Genomic DNA, 9,705 nt, shown 5'->3' with positions numbered 1-9,705 from the left:
TATATGTGATTCCTGATAGAATGACAAGTATTTTGGAGCTGTGGTCAAGAGAATGAAGCTTCACTAGTGATAATTTCAATCCTGAGTACTGTAAGTCCCTGACTGATACTCAACATTCATTGAAAGATAAGTTAAAATCAGTGAAAGATAGAAGAAAGGGTAACTTTAGTGGTTACCGGCATTAAGCAGGAAAAAATATAAAATGCGACTTCACTTAGGAGATGAGAAGTTTGAAGGGAAATACAATTCAATTTTACCATTATGATAAAAGAGTAAGATCAGTGAGGTTTATCTAGTAAATTCCTAAAATCTAGAATTTCAGAGCTGTCACTGAATCTAGGGGGAGATAATCTAAAACAAATGGAAAAATATTTTTACTGAATAGGTAGTAAATCTTTGAAAATTGCTGTCATAGGAAATTATGCAAATAGATAGTATCAGCTGTTTCAAAAGGACAGTAACTCCATAAGCAGATATTAGAGACAATATGCAGGGATGTATTCTCAGTCCCATATCATTCACATGCATCAGGTATGGAAAAAGGCAGGTGGACAAAATCACATATTCTAGCTAAATAACATTATCCAGATACACTGTTAGGGAAAAGATATGGGGTAAGACACTGGATGTGATAACATTCCTCAGTAGAATGTTTATCATGTTCTCATTGTACAAGAATTTCCTAATATGCCTACTTCCAGTTGGTACACTTCTCGTTCCTTATATATCATCAATCAGTTTCTTGTGATTAGGTAGCATGAGGCAGATATTACTAAAATTTCGAGATCTTAGCAGAGTAAATTGTTATATGTGTATATTTGCCTTAAAGGTTTACTGGGACAAATTAATTTCACAATTCCTTTCCTCATATAAGCTCTGTACAGTTTGTCAGTCCCACAAGCCTGGATCCCTTGCTTTAAGCCTGTTGTTTGTGAAAAATCAAGTAAAAACCAAGTATGAATTCTCTTTCTGGAGCAACGTCTCTCTTCAAGGATCATCCCATACTCAGCTTTCGTTGTTGGACATGCAAATCATAAACGAACTAGTCCTAAACAGAGTTATTGCAATGATGTAGCTCCTTTTGTAGTAGAAATGAGAACAGACCAGAGGAATTCTGAACAAAACATGTTCTGACTGAGCATGAAACAGTCATTTTTGAAATGCATCTTAAAAATACCGTTAGGTCACCTGCAAGCTTCTTGCAAGAAAAGAAAGAAGAAAGAAATTGTAGAAATATTTTTTAAGATCACAAGGATAGGATCATGCTCAGTTGTGTAAGCACTTGTAAAACAAAAAGTATTTCTAGGCTCCAAAACTGATATTCTGTGATTCTGTCACATAGCTGACTGAAAGACAGAGGAGGACTAAGCTTCCTTTCATGACCTATAATTTCTTCCTCGTGGCTTAATCAGGACAAACAGAGAATGCCAGAAAACATTCTGCCACCCATTTCTCTTACGGTAGCAGGGGGAAAATAAGAGTGACTAAAAGTCTCAGTTTTCTACAAATTTCTAATATAGAAATGAAAATCTCAAATATTTCTGAACAAAAAGAAAAAAAAAAAATTCTTTACCTATCACTGAGGAGTTGATTAAACCACTCTGCTTCTGACCTGTAAAAGGTATTAAAAAGACATTGCTACTAATGCTGCAAGAAAAACAATTTCTTTCCTTCCTCAGCCAAGTGTAATGTTATGATGTTTGTGGTGGTGAAGCCCTGAATGCAAAACTCCAAAAGTAAAAACTGATCCATGCAGTTACATAAATTTTCTTTCTTGTCACAGAGATGTTTTAAGTTTAAGGCATACATTTAGGCTATGTAGCAAGAGAGATGATCTCTCTGTGTTTATATTTCTTCAGAGAGATATTATAACAAACTTTCAGTACAGAGGTCAAGCATCAAAGGCAGTTCCAGGTTGTTGGCATTCATTTGTCTTCTGGGTACAAAAGAGAGCTCTTACTCACTTTGAACATGGAAGAGCTGAAGCAGAGTTTAAATCAGCCTATGTTAGAGGTTAGTTCAAACAGCATGATAGAAATGATAGCACAATAAGACTGGTCTACAAACCGAGGGAACTACATAAAGGCAGCAAATAGTAATGTAGTGTCTGGGGAAATGCTGCCACAAGTGAAAGAAAAATTTCAAAACAATGAAACCTTTTACTCAAAATGTAAATAAACACATGAAGTACAACTCAAATTTCTACTTCAAAGTTATTAGCTGAATTAGCAGAAAGCCTTTCTACTATCATGCTAACATGAGAATAAAAAAATGGAGAGTCATTTTTACTGTTAGTGTGTTAATCAGAAGTTGAAATACATAGGTCACTCTGCAAGTAACATCTATTTGCATGGAAACTACAACAGATATGAAGAGCACAATAGTGCTACTTGATAGAGAAAACTCTCAGCTACAGAACAGTCTTTTTCAGTCACAACAAATAGCAATGCATTTTTACTAGCAATGAAAAATAGCAGATGCAATTTTGTCATACTGCCCCTCTGTGCCATCTGTCACACAGCAACAAAATGTAATGGAATATTGGTGGGAAGGTTCAATCTCTACTGCCGTACCACCAACATCCACCTCTAACATTGTGAGTCAACAAAAATAGGGAGCACTACTTTTGGAGTAGCCCTCACATTTGGAAAGATGGAGTAAAAGGAGATGGTAAAGAATTGATTAGCCTCTGCCTACAGAAGAGGCTAATCCCTGCACTGTCTCTTTTTCTCCCAGCACATTTCCTTACTCATCATTGTCAAGACAGGTCTGGGGCAGAGCACTAGAAACAGGATCATAGTTACCTTTCATTGAAAATAAGATAAATATCTTGTTCTGACCTTATGTCCAGGAGTACCTGCACGTCTGTGGCTCTGCAGTTGTGACTGTTCCGCTCACTAAGAAACAAAATTGCATCTGACAGGTTATTGGCAATGCCAAAGTGTTCACAGGTAGGCCAACAGTCATATACAAAAAGAAGAGCTGAACTCACCCAGCTGGTGAAGGGTATGTGACTGTTCCTGTATGAATAAGTTTCACCTTCTCTTACCTGTCCCACAACACAACACAGACAATGATTTATATGCAGAACACATTTTTGCTAGTACATTCTTTTTTATATGTTTATTGTCAACTGAGAAACACATACAATTTTTTGTGTCCTCACATAGGATTTTCCTGTAATATCTTTTCAATATAGCAGGTATTTTTTTGTTCAGAAGAATTACAATAAAGTTTTGTCCTCCTGTTGACTATATGACAGTAGAGTTTTAATTTAACCAGCTCAGGTACCATGAATAAAGTGTTGGTGACATGAGATTGGCATTTTCTGGAATAAATAACATGTTAGTGCCCTTCTCCTCTGCTACACACTCATAGCCACTCTCTTCAGATCCGAAGTTCACTTCACCATTCTACTAGCTTGTTTATCTCACTAACCTGACAGAAAAAAATATGCATGAGAAAAAAAACCAGCTGGATAGCATCTTCTAGTCTACAGAATGCAACTCTCTCATAAGTCAAAAAATGCTGCAGCTGGTTTAATAAAGGAGGACTGTGACCATGTGTCTAGAATCAGGAGAGGTAGAAAGGAAAAGTGAAAAGTTGGAGAACAAGAAGCAGGAGAAAACAGAGCAATATCACCCACATCTGTCAGGTCTACTACTTGTAAGACCACAGCTTTGGTACATGAAGTGTCCAACACCATGATGAAGTCTGCTGCAGAGTTTTCACAGCTGTTAGCCAAGAAAAACAACTTAGGTTGTAGTTACAGCTTCCACTTTTTGTGTAGGTACTGTCCAAGATGGACCTTATAAGATCTGTACTCAGTGAGTTAGCAGAGTGATCTGAATTGTTCACCATGACACTTCTGAGATTTCATGAGTAACAGTCAGAATTTTTTCTAGACATACTGTGTTCCCCTTTGTTGAGCTCGGAAACAGTTTATCTGATGAATTATCTAACATTCTGTGAATTTAGTAATGCTTCTTGTTGTTGCAATGTCTGCCTGATAACTTCACCAAAAACCTGCAGGGAACAAATCCCGGTTAGTAGAAAATCCTGAAAATACTGGATTTCTCTCAAAATCAAGGACAATCTTGCCTCCATGATGAGAAATAATACGATCGCTGGAGTATTAAATAAATCTTAAAGTGCTTATCAAAAAGCCAAATGTTGACCTCCAGCCAAACTAATGCGTTGTATTTACTAAGTGGAGGAAATCATTGTAGCAGTGCCCTTAGGTTAGGTGATCACCCAAAATATCAAAAGGAAATATATCTGAGCCAGAAAGTTATTAAGAATTTAAAAATGAAGGTCTGAAATTATAAAAACAACTTGCTTCTTCTTGTCCAGCTCTGTAACATCTGAAGTTTGCCATCCAGTTCCAGGATAGGAATAACAGCATCAGATAAATTATTTGAAGCTGATAAATACATATATCAATTAGCCAAAGTAAGATGAATGGACTGAGATTCACAGCAACCAGTATGCTGAGCACAAAGATACTTAAACTAGTTAATAGAATACAACAAAGAGAAGAATCTGTCTAAAACTTGCTCTTCCATGGAAGCATATATTGCTGACTTGTTACTTTGCCAGCTTTTGCACAGTAGCTTACTTGCTTGAGTTCTTGTCTACAAAATGGAAAGTTCCTCAGTCAGTGAAAAATTTTTTATCCATTAATCTACATTATGTATAGAGGTATAACCAGGTAATCTGGTATTTTGCATAAAAATCTTTCCCTTGTTAGTGAGATACTCTGCAGTTCTGAAATCAAAATTAATAAGAGAATAAGAATTGGGTGACAGGACAAGCATAACCTGACACGGTAAGCAGGATATTTTGTTTGAAAAGTACAATTTTAAATATTATGAAAAAATAACAAAATCAATTTTCTAAATTTAGGAATGTTAAGTTCTGACGTGTTTGAAAATTGGTTCACTTGGTCCAGTAGTCATATGAATAATAAGACAGTTCTTCACCAGTATCATTTGTACTCAGCTTCAAACCAAATGGCATGCTTCTGTGTTAAAGAGGACAGTACAGCAGCTAACATAGTAGCAAAAACAACATCAACACTAAAATAAAAGCTACAGCCAGAAGCATGTATAATTTTAAAATAAAGTGGCTATGGTGAAGAATTTATCTATGCAAACAGAACATGTAAAGTTTTAAAGTGGACAGAAATGAGAAGGATTACAGTTTGCAAGGGTGTCGAAGGAAAGAATTTTAGTTTTTTTATCCAGGGAACAACAGGCCTTTCGGTCTGACCTCAGTTTTGGGAAAGGTGATGGAGCAGATCATATTGAGTGCAAAGATGTGTAGGACGTCCAGAGGATCAAGCCTAGCCAGCATGGATTCATGGAAGGCAGGTTCTGCTTGACCAATGTCATTACCTTCTACGACCAGATGACACATCTGGTGGATAAGGGAAAGGTTGTTGATGTCATCTACCTAGACTTCAGGAAATCTTTCGACACTCTCCCACAGCATTCTCCTGTAGAAGAAGGTTTGGACAGGTACTCTTTGATAGGTAAAGAACTGTTTAGAGGGCTGTGCCTAGAAAATGGTGGTGGAGTTAAAAGCAGCTGGTGACCAGCCACAAATCTTGTTCCTTAGTGGTCAGTATTGAGGCCAGTCCTGTTTAATATCTTTATTGATGATCTAGAGGGGAGTGAGAGTGCCTTGGTAAGTCTGCAGATGACATTAAGTTTATCTGCTTGATTGTAAGAAGGTGTCTCAGAGAGATCTGGGTAGGCTGGGCTGCTGGGCTGAGGTCAATTGTATGAACTTCAAAAAAAATCAAGTGTTGGCTCCTGCATTTTGGTCACAACAACCCCAGGCAATGCTACAGGTTTGGGGCAGAGTGGCTGGAAATCTGCAGAAAAAGATCTGGGGCTGTTAGCTGGCTAAATATGAGCCAGAAGTTTGCCCAGGTGGTCAAGAAGGCCCATAGCATCCTGGCTTGTATCAGAAATAGTATAGACAGCAGAAGCAGAGAAGTGATCATCCTCTTTTATTTGGCACTGATGAGGCTGCACCTTGAGTGCTGTGTTCAGTTTTGGGCCTTTCACTGCGAGAAAGATATTGAGATGCTAGAGAACAGACAGAGAAGCTGGTGAAAGATCTGGAGCACAGGTCTTATGAGGAGCCACTGAGGGAACTGGGATGTTTAGCCTGGAGAAGAGCAGGCCCAGGGGATTATTACTCTCTATAGATCCCTAAAATGAGGTTGTAGCAAGTTGGAGGTTGGCCTCCTCTCCCAGATAACAGCAATAAGATGAGAGGTAATGGCCTTAAGTTACACCAGAAGAGGCCCAGGTTGGATATTAATACAAAATTAAAAGAGTGGTCAAGCACTGGAATAGGCTGCCCAGGGAAGTGATGGAATCACCGTCCCTGAAGATGTTCAAGAAATGTGGAGGTGTGGCACTCAGGGACATGATTTAGTGGGAATGGTGGTGATAGGTTGATGGTTGTACTAGGTGATCTTAGACATCTTTTCCAACCTTAATGATTCTATGATTTGCGAAATATCTCAAGTTCTGTAGGGTTAGGATCATAACAACAGAAGGAGATTTTAACGTCACATACCAGAACATAAAGAAGTTAGCTCTATTGTTCCAAAACGCATGCATCTCATAGGGAAAATTTTCCCACCCTACAGCAGAGAATGAAAATCAATTTTAAAGGCTGACGGCTCTGGAAATTATAGCTCAAGCAGAGAAACAAAGGGAATGAGTATATAAGCTGGTCACCATTGGTGAAAAATACAGATCTCACATTTATATGCAGACATGAATTAAAAGAAATTAATATCTGCCATTGTACTATAGTAGGAAGGGGAGAGGAAAATGTGGGAGAAATGGTTGACATCACTTATTTTTCTAAGTTTGATTAATCAGTTGTTCAAGTAAGGTGCTTAGGACAGGATATCTGTTCAACACATCGACAAAATAAATATTAAAAAAAAAGTTGATATATACAACACCTCCTACAAATCGTAAGAAAATACAGCAATTATTTACTGCTCTTGAGATAATACTACAATCTAAAGAAATATCATTTCTCTAGAATCTCTAGAGCAGTAAATAATGGTAGAAGACTGTAACTGGTGACTCAAGACAAATTTGCAAAGAACAAGAGCAGTTGAGTCAAAAAGTCTGAGTAACAGAATCACAGTTCTCAGAATGGATGACGTTAGAAGGGGTACCTGGAGGTAATCTGCTCATACTCCCTTCTTCAAACAGTGATACGTTGAGGTGTAGTACTCAGGACCATGTCCAGGAAGCTTCCGAAGATCTCCAAGGAGACTCCACAGCCCCTCTGGGAAACCAGCTCCATGGTTCCATTACCTCACAGTACGGAAGTCCTTTCTGATGTCCACATGGAACACCTTGTGTTCCAAGTTGTTTCAGCAACATTTCAGAAAGAGATGTGAATAGAATAAGCAGTTCATAACATAGTTTGTGCCAACACTGAAATGTGTCCACCAGCAAATATGAAAGGGTCTTGCACATTCATTGGAATGATGAACTACATAGAAATGTCCAATCTCTTTGAACCAACAGCCAGAAAACTACAATGATAAAATGATGTTGGTTAGAATTCTTAGTGATGTGTTATATGAACCGGAAGGACAATGAAATAGCCTAATGGAGAGGTACTATGACAGTAAATGAGAATGAAATTATCCCATATGTAAGGAGAGTACAGACAAATCAAAAATAAATTTTCGCTGTCTAACAGTAAAGTACTGGATTGAAAAAGGAAGCCCACAGGCCTCTGGAGTAGCTCAGGACACCATAATCATAGTACTGAAATCCTTTTTTTAACAGTCTGGTTTTACATATTTGAAACATTCCAGAAACATAATATAGCTTGTAAACAGTTATTATTTTTGCATTTGATTAGGAATAGAAGATGTAAATGCTGGACCTTTAAGAGGTTTTAGCAAGAATTTGGAGTTGACTACTCTGTCATGCTGAGGCTCCTGCTATATGACATGGATTGTTTAGGAAAGATAGACCCCCATATATATATATATGTTCTATATATAGAATATGTAAATACAATATAAATATGTATTTACTGCATAAAATTTTCTGTGAATGAAGTGGTGAAATAAAACACAGTAGTTGTTGGCTTATTTAAAACTAATTTCTTAACATAGGCTCTCTAGTCAGTGTGACAGAACACTGCTAACTGCTGAGCAATAATTTTTTTAAAAAAAATCCATGTATAACAAAAAAAAAAAAAGGAAATTTGAACCATTCTGAAAATTAAACTCACAATTATTCCAAGCAAATGACTGCTTTTAACAATTACTTACTATATTTTATAGTACGGTGTTAACCTAAGCTGTAAAACATAATGACTTGGACTGCAAAAGTGGCAGCATGGTTTAATTTTCATTCCAAAAATACTAATACATACCGCGCTTAGCTCTTTTTTTTTTAGTGTTTTTCATTTAATGTCCAGGAATTTGTTATAAATTGCTATAAAAATTCAAATTAATTTCTAAAACAAAATAAAAACAAATTATTTCCTTCTGACCCCCTCAACCATCTTTGGACTCATAAAAGTGTTTCTTTTATTAAAGTATTCATGAAAAAGAAATGTAGTCTTTTTCCAGGACAAAGCTCTCCACAGTGATGTGCCAAGTGATCTGATCATAAAGAGAGAATTGGGTAACCATAGAGTTTGTTTTCCATCTACTTTATAATTACATCACTTATAGTTCATGTTTTTAACCTATGAAACTACAATGTATGAACTTCAAAAAAATCAAGTGTTGGCTCCTGCATTTTGATTACAGCAACCCCAGGCAGTGCTACAGGTTTGGGGCAGATTTTCTGCTGAAAATCTGCAGAAAAAGATCTGGGGCTGTTAGCTGGCTAAATATGAGCCAGCAGTTTGCCCAGCTACTATGAAACTTTTTCAAAGTATTTGACAGCCAAATCAGTTTTCTAGCCTTGGCCTCCACAGCAGCAGTGGTTGCTTGTAGCCTTTCTGATAGGTATCTAAGTGGTCTCAGGCACAACACCTTGTGCCTAATTGAAGCTAAAGTACTGTACAAGGTGAAAATCAATGTGTAGAGGGAAGAGAGAGCATTAGAAGCTGTCAAATGCCATTTCTGACAAGCACTTTGGGCACTAAAGGAAACACAGGCCTCTCACAAGATGGAAAATTGTAGTCCCTAGTCTTTGTTTATTAGATGGTCTCATTCTCAACCTTCAGGAAAATTAAATAACTAAATAAGTTTATTTATTTTTAACAATGAGCAATGTCATCTAATGATTTGATAGAGATGGTGGCCTTTACTCAGACACCAGTTGAGAAGGGAATAAAGTAAAAGCTGAACATCTCACAGCTTCTTCGAATTTCTTGACAATTTTTTTTTTATTACAAAAAGTAGAGAGAACAAGTGGCAGGGAGTGAGGACTTTCTAGATTCTCTTCTAATCAATAGGGAAGAACTAGCTGAAAATCTGAAGATGAAAGGCAACTGTGATGAGACTGGCAACAACATAACAAAATTCATCATTTCTTAGGAAGAAAGGGAGAAGGAACAGAAAATTAAAGCAATAAAAGGCATGAAAGTACATTGATCAACTCAAAGCTTTGTAAGCTTGCTTTTATGAAAAATAAATCCAATTGAGAAGAAATAGTGTTCTGGAAAGTTAGCCATTGCTTTAAAAATTAT

At 37.0% G+C, this 9,705-nt stretch overlaps 1 long non-coding RNA gene across 1 annotated transcript; it reads right to left on the bottom strand.

The window, feature by feature from the left end:
• Window positions 1–1,554: 1,554 nt before the first annotated feature.
• Window positions 1,555–7,345, bottom strand: LOC109366699. The gene is made up of 4 exons (XR_002113217.1): window positions 7,214–7,345; window positions 2,993–3,049; window positions 2,841–2,897; window positions 1,555–1,612 (listed from the first exon to the last, which is right to left on the bottom strand). It is a non-coding gene; the product is annotated as an uncharacterized LOC109366699 (long non-coding RNA).
• Between the last annotated feature and the right edge of the window lie 2,360 nt (window positions 7,346–9,705).

Source organism: Meleagris gallopavo, chromosome 3 (assembly GCF_000146605.3).
Source record: "Meleagris gallopavo isolate NT-WF06-2002-E0010 breed Aviagen turkey brand Nicholas breeding stock chromosome 3, Turkey_5.1, whole genome shotgun sequence".
Classification (NCBI taxonomy): Eukaryota; Metazoa; Chordata; class Aves; order Galliformes; family Phasianidae; genus Meleagris; species Meleagris gallopavo.
Note: the sequence above shows the minus strand (reverse complement) of the source record. Positions and strands in the feature narration are given on the sequence as shown.